The following is a 19,411-nucleotide window of genomic DNA, read 5'->3' as shown; positions in this document are numbered from 1 at the left end:
AAGGCTTCTAAATACCTGTTTTTGGAAACCATAGGAGGGGAGAGTGTTCTCCTGAATGAGGATTTCCTGCAGGCATCTTGTTGGCCACTGTGAGAACAGGAAGCTGGACTTGATGGGTCATTGGCCTTATCCAGCAGGTTTTTTTTTGTTTTTAAGAATGGTGAGTCCACCGCCACATCTTCAGCCCTGCTGCAGAAAACAGCAAGGGAAGAATGCTGATATATTCCCTGCCTTTTCCTCTGTTTCCCCAACCAGCTTTCCCCCATTCTTAGAGCACCGCTTTGAGAAGAACAATTGGAGTACAGTGGTACCTCGGGTTACATACGCTTCAGGTTACATACGCTTCAGGTTACACACTCCTCTAACCTAGAAATAGTGCTTCAGTTTAAGAACTTTGCTTCAGGATAAGAACAGAAATCGGGCTCTGGCGGTGCGGCGGCAGCAGGAGGCCCCATTAGCTAAAGTGGTGCTTCAGGTTAAGAACAGATTCTGGTTAAGAACAGACCTCCGGAACGAATTAAGTACTTAACCCGAGGTACCACTGTAAATCAGGCTGGAGATGAGTCAAATGAACTGCCTTCACCCAGATAAACCTGCCTAGGTCCTGAGATCAGCTACAGAGTTCCTCCTCATAGGCCTGACTTTAAGATCATTTGGACTGACAGGCACCAAAGACAGGGCCTTCATGGGGGTGGCCCCATGTCTGTGGAACTCCCAAATACATGGCCTTGTCAGTACAAGCTTTTAAAATGGGTAATAACAATAATAATCCAACTTATTTTGGGATGTGTTCTTTGTAGACTTTTAATGCTGCTGCCCTGAAGCTGTTCCGAGTTGTTTTCATCAGTTATGTAATGATGCTCGCTGGCCTGCAAACTTGTAGGCTGTTGTTTTAAGCATGCTCTTTTATTGAAACATGACTGGGCATTTTCTCATGGCTGTTTTATATAAGCCACCTTGCGAGACCTTTAGGCTTTAAAAGGGAGCCTAAAAATAATAAAGGAAGGAAATCCAGGGCATGACTCTGGTCCCTTCTTGCCCACTTTTAACAGTGTGAGAAGCTTGTCCCACACTAACTCCATTTTTAACCTGGGCGTTTTGAATGGGATGTGAGCATTCCAAGCTCCAAACTTCCTTTCCCCAGGAAAAGGAGTGGGGAAACATTCCAAGGCCACATTCCATTACAAAGAACATTCTGGGGTCCACATTTGGCCCCAGGTCCTGTGATTCCTTGGAATGTGGGTGGCGCTGTGGATTAAACCACAGAGCCTAGGATTTGCTGATCAGAAGGTCAGCGGTTTGAATCTCCACAATGGGGTGAGCTCCTGTTGCTCGGTCCCAGCTCCTGCCAACCTAGCAGTTCAAAAGCACGTCAAAGTGCAAGTAGATAAATAGGTACCGCTCTGGTGGTAAGGTAAACGGCGTTTCTGTGCGCTGTTCTGGTTCTCTAGAAGCGGCTTAGTCATGCTGGCCACATGACGCGGAAGCTGGACGCCGGCTCCCTCGGCCAATAAAGCGAGATGAGCACCACAACCTCAGAGTCGGCCACGACTGGACCTAATGGTCAGGGGTCCCTTTACCTTTACCTGTGATTCCCACCTGAGCCCTGAGCCGTGATGTGATGTGTGGTACACTCTTGGATTCCTCCCCTCCCACTGTTCCATTTTTTCTCCCTGCCCTCAGTCCTTGCAATAGAAATACTAGACACAGGGCAGTCTTTACCCAGAGGTGCAAGGGGTGCGGGGCACCCGGGCACCGAATTCTGGGGAGCACCAGGCACCCGCCGCTGAAGCCGTCTAAGCGCTTAACTATCTACCTGTTATGAAATAATAAATAACTTTGATCAAGCTAGAAAAACAAAATACATATATACCTAGGTATTAACAAAATGTGTACCTACTGTTTCACTTAAGGACTTTTGACTTTGTGCGCTCATATATTAAAAATGCGCCATGCCAGCTGCGGCGCTTGTCATTCACAACATTCATTAACTAAATTTGGGGGCGCTGGGCGGATCTTTGCATATGCTAAAGACGGCCCCGACTAAACATGGTGTGTCTATGGTGTGTCTACGGTGACCACAAACACTGACTAGCTCTGTTAGTCCTTCCCTGCCAAGAGGCAGTATGTTTAGGAATACCAGTTCCTGGAAACCGCAGGAAGAGAGAGAGTTGTTGCATTCAGGTCTTGCTTGTGGCCTTCCCATTGGGACATCAAGTCTTCTTACAATGGCAACAGTTGCGGTCCAGGAATCCATAATGCTGAGCAGGGCAAACCACTCTCCCTTGACCCTTCCCTTATTCTTAAAAGGGCCCTGTTTGTGGGATAGTAGCAGGAATGGCTTTGGGGGAGGGGGGGGAGAACTCTCTGTGCATTCTGTTGGGATTGGAGAAAAAAATTCTGCTTTCCCCCACATTGTGGAGAGGGAAACTCAGAATCACCACCACCTCGAGCCATACTACTCCTACTACTTATTCTTCGAGAGCCAGTGTGGTGTAGTGGTTAAGAGTGATAGACTCGTAATCTGGTGAACCGGGTTCGCTTCCCTGCTCCTCCACATGCACTCTGAAGTCTCTCAGCCTCACTCACCTCACAGAGTGTTTGTTGTGGGGGAGGAAGGGAAAGGAGAATGTTAGCCACTTTGAGACTCCTTCAGGGGGGAATGCAGGGATATGCATACTCCTAAACATTTTGTGACTCTAAGTTTGGCCTCATTGAGGGGCAGCATTTCAATATGAGTAGGAATAATTGATAATAATAGTAATAGTAATAATAATAATAATAATAATAATAATAATAATAATAATAATAATAATTTTTATTTGTTCCCCGCCCATCTGGCTGGGTTTCCCCAGCCACTCTGGGCGGCTTCCAACAAAGATTTAAAATGCATTAAAATGTAACTAGGAAAATGAGAGTACACCTAAACATTTTTTTGGGGGGGGGGAAGCACTGCTCTTAACCATCATACCACACTGAGAAGAACCTCAGTGATTTTGCCCATTGCCCACTGAATTTAAACCACCCTCCCTTTCAAGGGGGGTGCTGCTTCCCCACATTGCGTGCCCAAAGTAGTTCACACGGCACACTTGAACAGCAAGGGTGACCCCTGCTTTATAAGTGAGTTTAGTGCTGACCCAGCTGGGCCTATTTCTGGCACCCTAAATGCCTGTCGTGACCCTCCTGCTGGCCTTAATGCAGACTTGGCCGTTCCACCTTAACAAGGTGCTGTGAGTGACAATTGAGGATGCTGCACAGAGCAGAGGGTGGTTGCTGCAGCCTGCCATTGGCTTGCGCTTGTGCATCCTAAGCACCAATTACAGTCCCCGCTGCCAGCTCTAATGTGTTTATTGGGATGAGTTATAACCGAATACATGTACACAGGCTGTGTGTGTGTGTGTGTGTGTGTGCCTCGTTGAATGACCTCCCTCTGTGATGTAAAATATGAGAGTCTGGGAGCTACCCGTTTTATAATTCATCAGATTCAGTGACTGAGCAGAGCTGCTTGGCTTAATTATAAAGGCAAGTGCGAACTCAGCGGCTGACAGGGGGGATCTTGAAAGAGCTGGAGCACCCTGCTTTTGTTCCAGCGAAACCTGCCTTTTGGGTGAGTGATGTGGCTTCAGTTCTCCTCCCAAATGCCGGCAAATCTGTCTCGTTGCTTTTGAATGCGTCCCTCTGACCTAGGTAGTTGTCACCGGTGCAGGCAGAGGCTTAGAATCATTTCTGTGCCTTGTCATTTTATGACCTGGTGTCAGATTTGGGGCATGAGAGAAGAGGAAGGGGGGGGAAGTGCATGTCTGAATTCTTCACCAAAATTTTGCAACACTCCCATCTCCCCCCAAAAAGACACTCCAATAATCATAATATCTAAGTTTCTGGCTTTTTTGGTACGCCAGTCTTGGGGAATGCAACTGAGGCTAAATCAGAGGCTAGCATCCCTGATTTTTGGATGGTTTGCATTTGCCGCTAAGAGGAGAAAGTGATGTAGCTTTTGTTAACTAGAGACAGTGGGGGGGAGAGAGAGAGAAAGAGAGAGGGAGAAGAATTTGTTTCTGTCACTATTTCCTGCAATTCTGATCTGTGTGTCATTTTGATTCTCATTTAGTCTTGGATAGCTGGATAATTTTGTGTTTCCTGCATCAAGACGCTGGGAGAGACTTGCATGCTAAGGGTTGGTTTTTTGGGGGGAATAACCAGTTTCACTGCTCTATGCTAAAAGACAGGTTCAAATGAATTCCAAAAGGGGACCTTTTGTTGCTGTCATTCAGCAAGAAAGGAACAGAGTCCAGTACTTCCCCCACCATCCTGTCCTGTGTGCGTGTGTTACAGTAAATACCCCAAATTTGGTGGAGGCTGACATTTGCATTTGCATGCTCTCATTCCCCAAGGCAGCGTTTTTTAAAAGTCTGGAAATGCAGAGATGCAGCAGTGAGTGTTGACTGTCGCCAAATGGGATTGTCAGCTTCCACAGGCTGGGTGTCCAGCAAAGTGAGGGAAATACGTAATCTAGTTTTAGACAGACATGAAATTCATCTTGAGATTGGCAGCTGGTGTAAATGTGAACTTTCACCACTGTAACATACAGATGTACCCCCCTAGCACCTAAGTATCTATCACTTTGTGCAGAGGATGATGAAGGAGCTCAGAAAAGCTTGTGCCACAGTAAACGTGTTTAATCTTCAGTGTGGCACAAGATCCGTGGATTTTCTAGATTGAAATGAATGATGTGTACACCCCAAATCTTGGATGAAAATGACATTGGGGAAGAAAGCGCCTATAGACTCTGATCCCCCTGTTGCTGCATGCTGTTGTTGATTATTTATTTAAGTAAACAACAGGCAGTTATTCATTGCTTTCATTGCTCCTTGCTTTGTGTTGACCTGTACTTCAAGTAGGGGGGGGGGAGAGAGCGCAATTAATTTACACCAGATCCTCCCCCTGGGAGCTCTGCAAGATCAATAAGTCCATCATTTCTTAGTTTTACTTGAAAGAACTCTAAAGCATTTTTCATATCCCTCTATTTATCTATTTCATTTCGTGTGTTTGTGTGTGTGTTTCATCATACACATACAGTATAGACATATTTGCTTGTCATCAAAGGCAGCTCAGCATGGATCAGTCTCTGGGATCCAAGACACTTGGAAGAACAACACCTGGTGGCTTACCGTAATACTTTTCTGGATGGTGGTCTGCAAGGCTTCACTGATCGCTGCTAGGATTTGCCTTGTTCCTCGCCACTGCCTTTGCACAGGCTGCTGCCACGTGCTACTGTAGCACAGTGGCTAAGAGGCCAAGCAGCGAACCACCAAGTGCCCAGTTCGTATCTTACCAAGGCCACCAACTCACTTGGTAGCCTTTGTGTTAAGATTTAGCAGCATTGTTCTTAGCCCTAAATATGCAGGTTTCTCCCAGTCTCAACCTTCTTCCCTGCAGTCAGGGATGGTAAGAAGACCTTACAGGGTTGTTTTGTAGGGATTTCTGGGAGGGTCGTGAAAACAAAGTACTTTTAACACCCCAACCTGCAATTTAAATGCTAAGCGTCTTTAACAGATTATATATCTGAGCCTTTTTTAAGCGGATATTTTGGAAAAGGGGAGGGGGGTCTTTCTCCTTGGAAGGGAAGAAGGGCAAAGATACACTTTCCTTTGGGAAGACCCCAAGTGGGAGGGCGAAGGGATGAGGATATTTTTAGCAACGAAGTACACTGCTCCTCATTGTCTCCTGAAAATCAAATTGAGCTAATTTGTGGGAAAGAGCGGGGTGGGTGGAATTGCACATGTTTTCCCTCTCTGGCAGATGTCTACAATTAATGCCAGCAGTTCTGGGTTCCACTGACCCCACTCCACACAAACACACCTGCTTATCTGGCAATGCACAACTTTTAAATGATCTTCCGCCCTTCCATCTACCATGCGCTGAAATAGAAAGCTGCTCATAGTCGCTCCCTATTTCCATCCACTGTCTACTCCTCCTAAGGCCTCGGACAGAGGTTTTTCCAAGTCGAGCTCCTCACCCCCACCCCAAGTGAAGATCCCACAGATTGAAACATGTGCTCTGCCACTATCCAGGTTGGTGGAAACAAAACTGGATTGTGGAGAGCTCCAACATGATCTCTCCGAGCTCGGTGAACGGAGACTTTGGCAAATGCGAGGGTATAGCGATGTCCATTGGGACAACAGCAGCAGCAAACACCCCTAGCTTCACATATAGCTTTGGAACTCTCCTCCCATTAAATATTAGACCGGCACCATCTTGTTTGCCTTTGTGGTGCCTACTGTCTTGAAACAAGCCTTCTAAGTAGAAATCTTCCCCAGTCTGTCTCTGTACTGGAATTGTTTTAAATATGTTTTATTTCCTTTATTGCCTTTCTCCCTGGGTTCTTTTCGGAGGAAGGGCAGAATATAAATGTATTGAATTGATGAATTCATGAACACTTTTTTGGGGGGGGGCATCTCTGCTGGCAAGTGACTGACCAGCAAAGAGTATATTGAGGCTCAGCATTGAAAATGTCAATCCGGTGCCTGGGAGCTGTGAAAAAGGCAAATTTCACATTCAGGATAATTAGAAAAGGGATTGAATAAAACTGCCAGTATTGTAAGATCTTTTTTTTACAAATTTGCTGTTGCTGTTGCTGTGGTTTGTTGCTACCCTGTCTATCAGGACAGAAATCCTTCCAAGTAACAAAAGATCTGTTAAGGAAGCAAAGTAGCCATATTCGAACGTTGAGTATTTATCAGGATTTTTTTCCACAGGGCACTTGTGACAGATGACCCTATGGAGATCGTTGTGGGGTGGGAAGGAAATGTCTAGGTGTAGCATCCCTGATGCCATTTTCACGTGCCTCCCTCTTTTTCGATTGCTTCATCTCAAACAGGATATTGTAGAGTTGGGTGGTGTGCAGAAAAGAGCAGCCCAAATTGATCAGGAGGAAAAGGGAGTGAGTAATGGAGGAAGGTCAAGACAGAGATGTATAAAATTAGGTGTGGTGTGGTGGAGAGATGGAAGTTCTTCTCCCCGTCACTGGAACCCAATAAGACCATCCCAGTGAAGCTGGGAGCTGGTAGATTCGGCACGGAGGAAGGGAGATGATTCTTCACACAGTGTATTGAATTTGCTTCCACAAGGTGTGCCGAGGGCCACCAATTTATCTCAGAGAATCACAGAGTTGGAAGGGACCCTGGGGGTCATCTCGTCCAACCCCCCTGCAATGCAGGAACATGCAGCTGTCCCTGCACCACACTGAGCCAGTGTGGTGTAGTGGTTAAGAGCAGTGGACTCATAATCTGGTGAACCGGGTTCGATTCCCTGCTCCTCCACATGCAGCTGCTGGGTGACCTTGGGCCAGTCACACTTCTCTGAAGTCTCTCAGCCCCACTTACCTCACAGAGTTTTTGTTGTGGGGGAGGAAGGGAAAGGAGAATGTGAGCCGCTTTGAGACTCCTTCGGGTAGTGATAAAGCGGGATATCAAATCCAAACTCTTCCTCTTCTTCTTCTTCTTCTTCTTCTTCTTCGGAATTGAACCTGCAACCTTGGTGTTGTCAGCACCGTGCTCTAACCAACTAAGCTATCCAACATTTCTTATTAAGAAATTAAGAGAGCTTTCAAAGGGTGTTAGGCAAATCTCTGTAGGATAAGGTGAGCCATACTGCATCCAGGATGAGAGGCACCTTGCTTCTGAATATCCATGCTAGGGACCAAAGTGGGAAATGGTTATTGCCCTCAGGTCTTTGAGAGGGTCACAGCTAGAGCAGATGTCTTGCCTGCAAGAGTATACATCCTTTGCACGAAGAATGTCACCCAGGTTCAATCCCCAGCACAATCCCTTGCGCTTCCAGGTAAGGGAGAGCCTCTGGCAGCCAGTGTAGAAAACACTGAGCTACAGTAAATGGTCCAATGGCTCTCACTCTGCATAAAGCAGCTCCCAATGGATCTATGTCATGAGCTTCCCATAGTCATCTGGTTGGCCACTGTGGAAATCAGGATGTTGGACTGTATAGGCTTTGGCCCTGATCCAGCAGGGCTCGTCTTGTGTTCTTATATTTATATGCATACTAGAATATTTCTTGTTCATCTGAAAACATCCTTTCAATATCAGATCGTTTCCCCCCCAGAAATAGTAAGCCTGAAAGTCTACGAACCCCTCTCCCATTCTTTCTGCAGACTCTGCAACTACATCCATCTGTCAGAGTATTTGCATTGTGCTTATCACCATGGGTACCATTATAAGCGATGCTGGGGAAACGAACCATAAAAATATGCACACTGCAGCTGGGGGAATAAACAAATGAAGGCGCTCAGCAGAGGACTGTTGGGGCGGTCTGGCAACTAGTGAGCTGTATAACTAAGTTAGCGTGGTTCAAATGATAGTAATGGACATAAGCCTGGGAAATCTTGGCTCAGGACTCTTAGTCAGAGACATTTGATGAACTCTGGAGCAGATAATCCCCTCTCTCAGATACACAGTGCAATCCTGTACACGTCTACTCAGAAGTAAGCCCCGCTGAGTTGAATGCAGCTTTCTTCTAGGTGAGCATCGGACTTCCGCCTCACTTTTCTAAACATAAAACCAGATTCGAACTTTGTCAAATCACTATTAGAAGCTTACAGGCTCGCTTCCGGAAAAGTTGGAATGTTGGTGCATATTCCATAACGTCGCATGAGCTTAAATCAGTGTCAGATGCTTCGCGGCCGGATGTGCAATATAGCATCATACCCTCTAACTGCTTGAGCTCCATAGGGTGTATAGTACCCCAGAGGAGGGCATGGCTGGCTGGCAGGAACCATCAACTAGAGCTGTTCTCCTAGGAGGTCAGAGTTTCCTGCAAGGTTTCGTTGTGTAACGTTAAAACTAAAACTGCAGGGACAAGATTTTTCTGTGCTTGACTTAAGCTAGCATGGCTTGCTTGTCTTGAAGAAAATTGGTCCAAACCTAGGGCGCTACCACTGTGAAGGCTCTCCCCCATTTAATGGAAGATGGAAGAGCCCTAGTTCAGTAGCAGAGTATCTGCTTTGCATCAGGAAGGTTCAATCCTGGGTATCTCCAGGTAGAGCTCCCATCTGAAACCCTAGCGAGCTGCAGCCAGTCATGGGAGACGATGCTGAGCTTACATGGACCAATGTTGCCTGATGCCATTCTGTGCTCTTATTGTGGTCATTGTTTTGGGGACGGATGACTTGCCCTTTTCCCTTTTTTGCAGTGGGTTATGAGCCTATAAACTGATCCGCTGAAATGCAGTCCAGAAACGTTGGAGGTGGCACTCTGCTTCAGTAGTAAACTGCCAGAATTATACTGAAACAGATGGCCCAAATGCATTTTGTCATTTTGGAGGGCGCTAGCATTTGTTCCTTCCAGTCTGGCATGCTGTGGCACCCACTGCATTTGACAACGGCTGGCATGGGAGATTCTGGGCATGTTGTGGCTGAAATCCCATGCGCTTTTGAAAGGGGCTTACAGCTACTCTGGTATCGATCAGCGTGCATCAACCACCATCAAACAAATCACACCTTTTCAGCTTTAAATGCTGCCATACTCTTCCAGCCAGAACGTCCCAGGTTCAGCTCCCAGTTTCTCCAAGTAGAGCGGGGGAAATCTCCAGGTCTGCAGCTCTAGAGAGCTTCTGCCAGTCAGTGTAGACAATACTGGGTTAGATGGACCAGTGGTCCAACTCAGTGCAAGGCAGCTCCCTGTGCTACCCTGCTGGTGGTCAACATTGAATTAAAACCAGGCTAAGAAACCTTGGTTTTGTCCCCACTTCCATTACCTTGACTGCCTCCTGCACTTCTCTCCAGGAAAACTGAAAAGAGTGGGGCAAAGCCTTGGCAGTTTCCCCAATGCTTTAAAAAGTCTACTTCTGTGCACATCTGCAAGGTTGCTATTCATAGCACATGCGAAATGCGCTGGCTTTCCGCGTCGAATGCTGAGGACCCCGTGCACTTGAAAGAGCACATTTTTAGCCCTGAAGCCCTCGAGCTTTATACGTGAAGGGAAAGCATGTGGTTTTTGCATGACACCTCCCCAAAATATAACAGACATAGCTCAGTGGTAGAGCATCTGATTAGCACACAGGATTTCCTAGTTTCAGTCGCCAGTATCTCCGGGTAGAGAAGTCCTGTCAAAAATGCTGGAGAGTCGCTGCTAGTTATTGTACGTACATCATACTGAACTAGGTGAACCAGTGGCCTGATTCAGTAACCAGCAGCTTCCAGTGTTTCTTCGTTGGCGCTAAATGGAGATGCTTATGGTGCTGATGCAGAGGCTGTAATGTCTCCTGTTAAACCACTGTTCCTATAGCTCAGTGGTAGAGTGCTTGCTTTCCATGCAGGTTCAATCCTGGGCATGTTCAATCCTGGGGCATGTTCAATCCTGGGCATGTTCAGGTAGGGAATGTTGATTGTCAGAAGCCCTGCCAGTCAGAGTAGAATAATAAAAATAATAATAATAATAATAATAATAATAATAATAATAATAATAATTTATTTATATCCCAGCCACTCTGGGCGGCTTCCAAAAAATATTAAAATACTGTAATACATCAAACATCAAAAGCTTCCCTAAACAGGGCTGCCTTCAGATGTCTTCAAAAGGTCTGGTAGTTCTTCTCTTTGACATCTGGTGGGAGGGTGTTCCACAGGGCGGGTGCCACTACCGAGAAGGCCCTCTGCCTGGTTCCCTGTAACTTGGCTTCTCGCAGTGAGGGAACTGCCAGAAGGCCCTCGGTGCTGGACCTCAGCGTCCGGGCAGAACGATGGAGGTGGAGACGCTCCTTCAGAGCTAGATGGGCCAGTGCGTCTGACTTGGTGTCATGCAGCTTCCTATGTTCCCATGTGTTCAGTGAATGGGTGAGAGGAAAGCAGAATTGCACCCACCAGACACATTCTCTAGCACCGGCACATGGGGCTCAGGGTTTCCATTTGTAGGTGGAACGCTACATGGGGCTTTCTCAGTAATGCCTAATGGGAAGCTGCTGTCTACAGACAGCAGACATGGTGATGTTGGGAGAATGGACGGTGGGTTTGATCCTGCTCCCTCATAATGCATCATGTGTGTGCACATGCATGCATGCAGGAAGCTGCATTAGAGGAGCACACCTATTGCCAAGGGTTGTAAGAAGGCAGCAATTGCCATTCCAACCCATATTTGTCACAGTTAGCACCGTTTCCATTTTGCTGCACTTTGGTTTCCCCCAAATGCTACGTAATTTGTCTCTCTGACTGCTGTTTTACGTGAGTTACGTAACTGTTCATCTAACTTTCACAAATTACATTCATTTCAATGCAAAGGGAACATCAAAACAATTTTTAAAAGGTAATTGATTACAAGTTTTTTGTGGACATAAAAAAAAAACTAGTCCAGCAACAACATGAACAAATCCCAGTTTTATTTGTATGACTTCCATTCCTGACGATAGATGAGCAAACAAACTGCTGCAGTTTCCACTTCCTTTTCCATTTTTATCTGAATTCTTCAACATCCTTCCTGTTGCCAGGCTCAGTGAATCTCTGCTAAGTGATGGTTAGAATCTAGATTTTACTACTCTTTCTTGGGAGGAACATCTGAGACATTCTGAGAGGGAGTTGCAGAAATTGGACTTCTCCAGATGCCCTATTTACTGAGCATTTGTCCTGTTTTGCAGGCATGAAGTTTATGCAGAGGTTAAATTATATCCTGTCTTTATTGTGCATTTCTATTGATCATTCTTCCTGCATTCACCCTGATTTGCTTTTGGGGGAGATTTAAACAACTTCCCATTAGCCATTTGTTCATCCCACACTTTTCAGTGCACTTTCTCCCTGCGCCTTCTAAACTGCAAAAAGTCAGATTCCTTTTTCAAGTGGATTTTTAATGCTAGGGCGGCAGAGCAATTGCACCCACTTTAATTGCAGAAACCTAAAGTTATTGTGTAGGGACTTGCCTAAGACAGAGCCTAGGACTTGCCAATCAGAAGGTCAGCGGTTTGAATCCCCGCAACGGAGTGAGCTCCCATTGCTCGGTCCCTGCTCCTGCCAACCTAGCAGTTCAAAAGCATGTCAAAGTGCAAGTAGATAAATAGGTACCACTCCAGCGGGAAGGTAAATGGCATTTCCGTGCACTGCTCTGGTTTGCCAGAAGCGGCTTAGTCATGCTGGCCACATGGTCCGGAAGATGTACGCCAGCTCCCTCGGCCAATAAAGCAAGATGAGCACCACAACCCCAGAGTCAGCCACGACTGGATCTGATGATCAGGGGTCCCTTTACCTTTAAAGTTATTGTGTGTGCTTGGCTCCTGCAAACTAATGAGTATGTTAAGGCACCTTAGTACCGCAGAAGTTGGGGTGCATATTTTAAATGCTACCCTCTCCGTTAGAAAAACAAAAACAACCTCCCTGCATGTAGAAAAGCAGCTTCTCTGGGGAAATGGTTTGTCATAGCTTGCTCCCTGATATGCTTGATTAGTAGGTGTGGGGAGTATTCAAAAGGATCACCACATGCACTCACTAGAAGCCTAATATTGTACAGTCCAGAATCCCAACGCCTCATTCCACGGGGTCTTTTTGCTTTCTCAGTTCAAGACTCAGTCCAAGACTGTAGCCCCCATGGAAGTGTAAAGGTCAGGCATCTTTAGAATGAATATATGTGGTGGTCAGAAATGATAGGCAGGATGTTTTTATTCCTTGGAGATGTCTCACTATGCCATTTAAATGTATTGATCACGCAAGGAACGCAGGCTGAACGTGATTCTACAAATGAAAAATAAGTTCAGATCTATTTTCTGCATGTTTCAGAAGCAGCCGCTGCACAATGTACAGAGCCAGCAAGAATCTAAAAGTGTTCCAAAAGTCATCCCTTAGCAACAGCATAATTAGGCAAACAACAAGCCATATTGCCACATTCGGCAATGCAGAACTTTAAGACTAAATGAAGCAATCCTCAGAGGTGTTAAAACTTAATCCAATTATAAATCATGATGTGAGCGGGGAGGGACTCAGGGTCTTAGAATCTCTGTGTTTTGCATTACATGTCAGAAAGGGAACCAGACAGCCTGGGTGATCAGTAAAGTTCATAGCAGCTGCCCTCGAGGCATAATATAGGCCCTGATGTTGCATTCTACCTATGGGATGGGAGCTTCGATATCCAGTCTTCCTTCTCTGTGGCATATTGAGGAGTGGAGACAGCAGACACTGTCTTGATCTGGCCAGTGAACCATATTGTTGATCTCCTTTATCCCTAGTGGATTCTCCCCGCAAATCTTGATAGCGGCAGGATATGAGAGAGCCAGAAGTCAAGTGCTTCAACGCATTAGGGACATAGAGCTGCAATGCCACATGGGCAAAATGGACAAACATGCCACAATTAGAGACTTTGGGAGAGGGTTCTCACCCGCAAATTATCTGGCTGATTTACAAATATCTAAGTACAGACACTCCTTTACCCTGGCCAGATTTAACGTTCTGCCCTCTGCCCTGTTGCTAGGCAGATATGAGGGCAAACCATATGCGTCACGCGTTTGCCCATGTGGCTCATCGGAAGTGGAAACAAGCCTGCATGTATTGCTGCACTCTAGTTACTACGAGGATCTACGCCTGACCTTTATTGCCCCAGTTCTACAAAAGCGTAAAAATGAACCAGAACTCCAACGTATGTGAACCTTGATAGAAGATAAGGTCCCCGAAATTACGATCAATGTGGCCAAATTTTGTGTAGCCGCTATTAGGCGTAGGAAACAAGAGCTTTCCAATGTCAATATGCAGGCAAAGGCAAATACTTAATTTTATATATGTTGTCTAATTTTATATTGCTGTTATGGCCTAATCTGTATTGGAACTGTTCTTTGTTTTTTCCGGTGTTATGCTTCGCTGACTAGCTGTACGAGTTAATCTGGTCTGTGACCGTTTAATAAAATTTGATTTGATTTATCCCTAGTCCAAATTTGACAGGTGGGTGGAGACACTTGCCTGCCTATCATCCCATGTGACAATGATGCCCTTTTCTGACCACAGGGGTCTTGCAGGGTGCTTTGCAACATGCCCACAAAAAAAGTGCTTTTGCAAAGCTCTCTGCAAGGCAGCCCTTTGAAAGGGGCTCATGACTCCCCTTGCAAAGTAGTTCAGCTGCAGGCCAGCTGTTTGGAGGAGCGCTGCTGAGTGTGCGTGATCCGCCTGCATTCCTGATGGTATTACAAGAAGGAAGAACTAGGTGACAGAGAAGTCAGTGCTGGTTGTGCCAGGAGCCACCCCTATCAAACGCACGCACGATGTTCAAGGGACGAGGCCACAAGATGAAATAATAATGGGGAGAGGGGTGGCCATTCTCCTGTCCATGGTGACAGCCTCAGAACCACCAGGAATCGTCTGCACAACCCATCCATGAAAATGCAAGTTGGGCATGCCAAACCGTAATCAGCCGCATTGTGCTTTGCTTTCCATAGTTATTTATTTCTCCATTTAACGCAAATTGCTGCGCGGGGTGGCATGGAGGTGAGGCTTGTTAAAAGGGTGCAGATCAGCCAACAACATTGCGGTGCAAGGCCTTCCAATTAGCTGTGGCTTTGAGAATCTGGAGGCAGCTGCACAAGTAGGAGAAAATATATGGTTTCTCAGAGTGGATTGCTTTTAACAAGAGATGGCTGGTTTGCAGATTAATGCCGATACTCTCACTTTAATGGATAGGCTGGCAGTTTAAAGTGTTTGTTTGTTCATTTGTTTAGCTATAATGAAAAGCAGTGTCATCCAGCAGATTAAATAGCCTTTGCATTAGATACAGGAGACAAGAGTCGACATATGAATCTGTCCTGTGCAAAGTCAAACTGCCCGTTCAAATAGCCTAGTATTGTCTACACTGGCTGGCAGCAGCTCTTCAGAGTTTCAGGCAGGTGTCTTTCCCAGTCCTTCCTGGAGATGCCAGGGACTGAACCTGTGACTTTTGCCTTTCCAGGTGCTTTTTAACAGGAGATGCCAAGGATTGCTGCCCCACAGAGCTTCACTCTAATTAAGATCTCCAATTCAGTTTGCGGGTTGAGAGCTGGCTGGTGCATGCATGCCATCATTCAATAACACATCCAGTTACTTCCAGACTCATAGAATCACAGAACTGTAGAGTTGGAAGGGGCCCCAAAGGTCACCCCCTGCAATGCAGAAATCTCAGCTAAAGCACCCATGACAGGTGGCAATCCAACCTCTACTTTGTTGTTTAATCGTTTAGTCATGTCCGACTCTTCATGACCCCATGGACACCAGGCACTCCTGTCTTCCACTGCCTCCCGCAGTTTGGTCAAACTCATGCTGGTAGCTTCAAGAACACTGTCCAACCATCTCGTCCTCTGTCGTCCCCTTCTCCTTGTGCCCTCCATCTTTCCCAACATCAGGGTCTCTTCCAGGGAGTCTTCTCTTCTCATGAGGTGGCCAAAGTATTGGAGCCTTAGCTTCAGCATCTGTCCTTCCAGTGAGCACTCAGGGCTGATTTCCTTCAGAATGGATCAGTTTGATCTTCTTGCAGTCCATGGGACTCTCAAGAGTCTCCTCCAGCACCAGAATTCAAAAGCATCCATTCCTAGGCAATCAACCTTCTTTATGGTCCAGCTCTCACTTCCATACATCACTACTGGGAAAACCATAGCTTTAACTATATGGACCTTTGTTGGCAAGGTGATGTCTCTGCTTTTTAACCTCCAATGGAGAGTCCGCAACCTCCAATGGATTCTGTTCCACTGTTGAACAGCTCTTAGTGTCAGAAAGTTCTTCCTGATGTTGTGTCGAAATCTCCTTCCTTGTAACTTATTGATTCAAGTCCTAACCTTCAGTGCAGGAGAAAACAATCCTGCTCCATCTTCCACGTGACAACCCTTGAGATATTTGAAGATGGCTATCATATGTCCTCTCAGCCTCCTCTTTTCCAGGCTAAACATGCCCAGCTCCCTCAACAGCAGGAGAGGGGTACTGCATTCCTGTTCTGCTTTGGAGCTTATACCATAGGTATCTGTTTGGCACCTCTATGGAAGAAGTTGCTGTACTAGATGGCCTTTGATATAATCCAGCAGGACTGTTCTTACACCCTTACTTTCACTTGGGGCAGATTCACACATGAATGTTTGTTGCCTGTGGTCTACAACTTTTAAGTAACAGGTACACACACACACACACACACACGTATGTATTTTTCTTAAAAGACAATTGGCAAGCTTTCTCGGACACTGTTTGGTACCATAGAGAAGGGGCTCGCCACGGAACAGGCGCTGCTTTTTGTAAGCACCTTATGAGCTTCAAAAACCGAGATTCTGTAGACTTGTCTCTTAGAATCATTTGTTTCAGAGTGAAGTCTAGACGAGTACAGTGGTGCCTCGGGTTACAGACGCTTCAGGTTACAGACGCTTCAGGTTACATACTCTGCTAACCCAGAAATAGTACCTCGGGTTAAGAACTTTGCTTCAGGATGAGAACAGAAATTGCGCAGCGGCAGCAGGAGGCCCCATTAGCTAAAGTGGTGCTTCAGGTTAAGAACAGACCTCCAGAACCAATTAAGTTCTTAACCCAAGGTACCACTATATTCTGATCGCTGGTGTAACACTGTTCAGGGAATGGGGCCCAGGGAGATAGGCAGACAGAGAAGCATTTGATCTTACTTGAACTTTCCCCCCACCCCTGTTTGTGCCCTGACATGGTACCGCTAAGTCAGAGGGCTACCATTCTGGATCAGGTCCCCTCTTGTGATGTCAGTGTGTGGGGAGAGCAGTCCTTTGGCACCCCCAAACAGCCATGTGTTATCATAAACTTTGATGAGATGATCCTGACTTACTCAATGTACAGTGGTGCCTCGCAAGACGAAATTAATTCGTTCCGCGAGTTTTGTCGTCTTGCGATTTTTTTCGTCTTGCGAAGCACGGTGTCGGGAAAGTTTTGGAAAAGCTTCAAAAATCGCCAAAGTCTTTAAAAACCTCAAAAAAGGCTACCACACCGCGTTCTATGAGTTGCTCCTCGAAGTCAAGTCGCAACTGTATTAACGGTGTTAAGAAAAAGGAAACAAACTTGCATGACGTTTCCGTCTTGCGAAGCATGCCCATAGGGAAAATCGTCTTGCGAAGCAGCTCAAAAAACCCTTTCGTCTAGCGAGTTTTTTGTTTTGCGAGGCATTCATCTTGCGAGGTACCACTGTAGTTACCTTCCCTTTCGGAAAAGAAGATTTCACTTCCTGTTCCCGAAAGCACAGAAAATGCTAGCAGGCCATGGGTTACAAGATCTGCCCCAAATCCATATTCATTCTCTTGCCCCTTGTGCTTAAATTCAGGCACCTTGGACTGGGCGATATTCTCAGTGGGCTCCGCTGAGATTTGGGTTTGCCAGATGTAAGAGTCGTTCAGCACCTCTGTGTGTCTGGTGCCTGCGATTATAAATAAAGGGTGACCTTCTCCACCCTCCCCAGTAAGGGAGGTTTAATGTCCATTATGAACCTCTGAAAATGCTGACAGATCCCTTAGGTGTAGAAGCATTATTCCACATCCCCGTCAGGATGATATTAAAAACCCATATTGCTTTAACAGCAGCTCAGCAAAAGTGCAGCTAAGGGAGGAAAGTTCAGAAGGCCAGAACAGCTCAGTCGAATCTCTTTTCATAGGGCAGACCGTTGAATTAGGTTGCAAATTTCAGTGAAATGGATGGGTGAATATATCCAGTTTTTCACACTTTCTGATATTGTCTAAATCAGTTTTCAAAAAATAAATAAATCCAAACTTCCTCGCGAAAATTAATCAGCACTGTTGTGCAAATTTCTCCTAATACAATTGTACCTTGGTTTTCGAACAACTTACCGGCTCAATTTTTCCCTCCTAAAAAGTAAAGGGAAATGTGTGTGAGTCTTATGGAGCAAATGCAGGCTGCACAGCTATCCCAGAAGCCAGAACAGCAAGAGGGATTGCTGCTTTCACTGCGCAGTGATCCCTCTTGCTGTTCTGGCTTCTGAGATTCATAATTTTTTTTTCTTGTTTTCCTCCTCCAAAAACTAGGTGCGTCTTGTGGTCTGGTGCTTCTTATAGAGCGAAAAATACTGTAGTTTCCAAAAGGTTTGGCTCCCAAATGATCGAAACCCAGAAGTGAGTGTTCCAGTTTCCGAAATATTTTTGGAAGCCAAATGTCCGATGGGGCTTCCGCAGCTTCTGATAGGCTGCAGAAGCCGCACTTTGGTTTCTGAACGTTTTGGAAGTCGAACAGACTTCCGGAACAGATTCCATTCGACTTCCAAGGTATGATTATACATGCAATACAATACAGTTTTACCTAATGTACACATTTTTTTGCAAAGCAATTTCCCCCAATAGAACACATTTTTGTACTTACTTATTTTTGCTAACATCTGCATTCTTATGGACACTTTGCATTAAGAGGTGCATTTTTGCACACAGCGCTTGTCCAAAGTGTAGCGTCGTACATTTGGATGAGTGCAAGTTTTGAAGAAAGGCTGTGATTTGTTCCACGTCAACTGCTGATGTCTTTTGATGGGGCACTGTGGGTATCCTACATGCCCCACAGGCTCCGCAGGCCTTTATCGGGGGCCAAACCTTTAGTGTGGCTATCCCTGCCCTGCGGAACTCCTTGCCAATAGAACATTGGCAGCAGAGGCAATTTTAGGGTAGCGCCACTGCAGGGGGCGCCGCTGGAATTTGAGAACCCACAGTCCACCGCTGTTTGGCAGGAGTGATCCCTCCTTGTTCTGAAAACTGTATTATTCATGCAGCCCTTTCGAATCCGAGATTCCTTGCCAACTAGTCCTTTTGATGTTTCATTGCGATAGCATGTGTTTTGGTCTGTGATACTTTATAGGAAAGTGCTGTTCATAAATATTTTAAGTGCACAGATAAAAATAATGAAATAAATAAAGGAGAGCCCTGAAGCTGAAGCAAGCAAAGGCAGAGGGAAAACGAACCCATGTGCTGCAAGCTGAGCTCGTCGAAGGCATGCCAGATTTTGGAACATTTGGGCCAGGTTTTTTGACCATCTGGCTGTTTCAGGGCTCTCTCCTCCATACCCCCTGGTTCACTCTCTGTTATTAGGCAAATGCTCTCCCTCTCCGTCTGTGTGTGTGTGCATGTGTGTGCTTATGTGTGTGCAAGGAGAGGGGAAGAGAGAGGAAGAAACTGGATTAAAAAAAAATCAATTATTCAGCAACAAAGCAAGTACAGTCGTACCTTGGAACCTGAACAGAATCTGTTCTGGAAGTCCGTTCAGCTTCCAAAACGTTCAGAAACCAAAGCACGGCTTCCGATTGGCTGCAGGAAGGAACTAAGGCAGCTTTTTCTGATGGATTGTACTTTTTATGCTGAATGTAGGAAAATGAATACAGGTGTTCATTGTGGAGGAGTCAGTTCTGATGATTCGGTAAGAATGGTTTTCCTTTTTGCCCAAATTGGGAGATTTTTGTCACATACTGAAAGGCAACATTTG

At 45.9% G+C, this 19,411-nt stretch overlaps 1 protein-coding gene across 31 annotated transcripts in view; it reads left to right on the top strand.

Moving 5' to 3' along the window:
* The window catches only part of DLG2 (discs large MAGUK scaffold protein 2), a 921,944-nt gene that overhangs the window by 788,062 nt on the left and 114,471 nt on the right, over positions 1-19,411 (top strand). The window contains exon 1 of one of the 31 annotated variants that reach the window (XM_082219074.1): positions 3,378-3,607. The exons of the other annotated variants lie outside the window; for them this stretch is intronic. The gene's annotated coding sequence lies outside the window, so the exon portion shown is untranslated. Of the gene's footprint in view, positions 1-3,377; positions 3,608-19,411 lie in introns of those variants that run through there. 31 annotated transcript variants of the gene reach the window in all.

Source organism: Podarcis vaucheri (assembly GCF_965113315.1).
Source record: "Podarcis vaucheri genome assembly, chromosome: 4".
Lineage (NCBI taxonomy): Eukaryota > Metazoa > Chordata > Lepidosauria > Squamata > Lacertidae > Podarcis > Podarcis vaucheri.
This window is presented reverse-complemented; position numbering and strand designations above follow the sequence as displayed.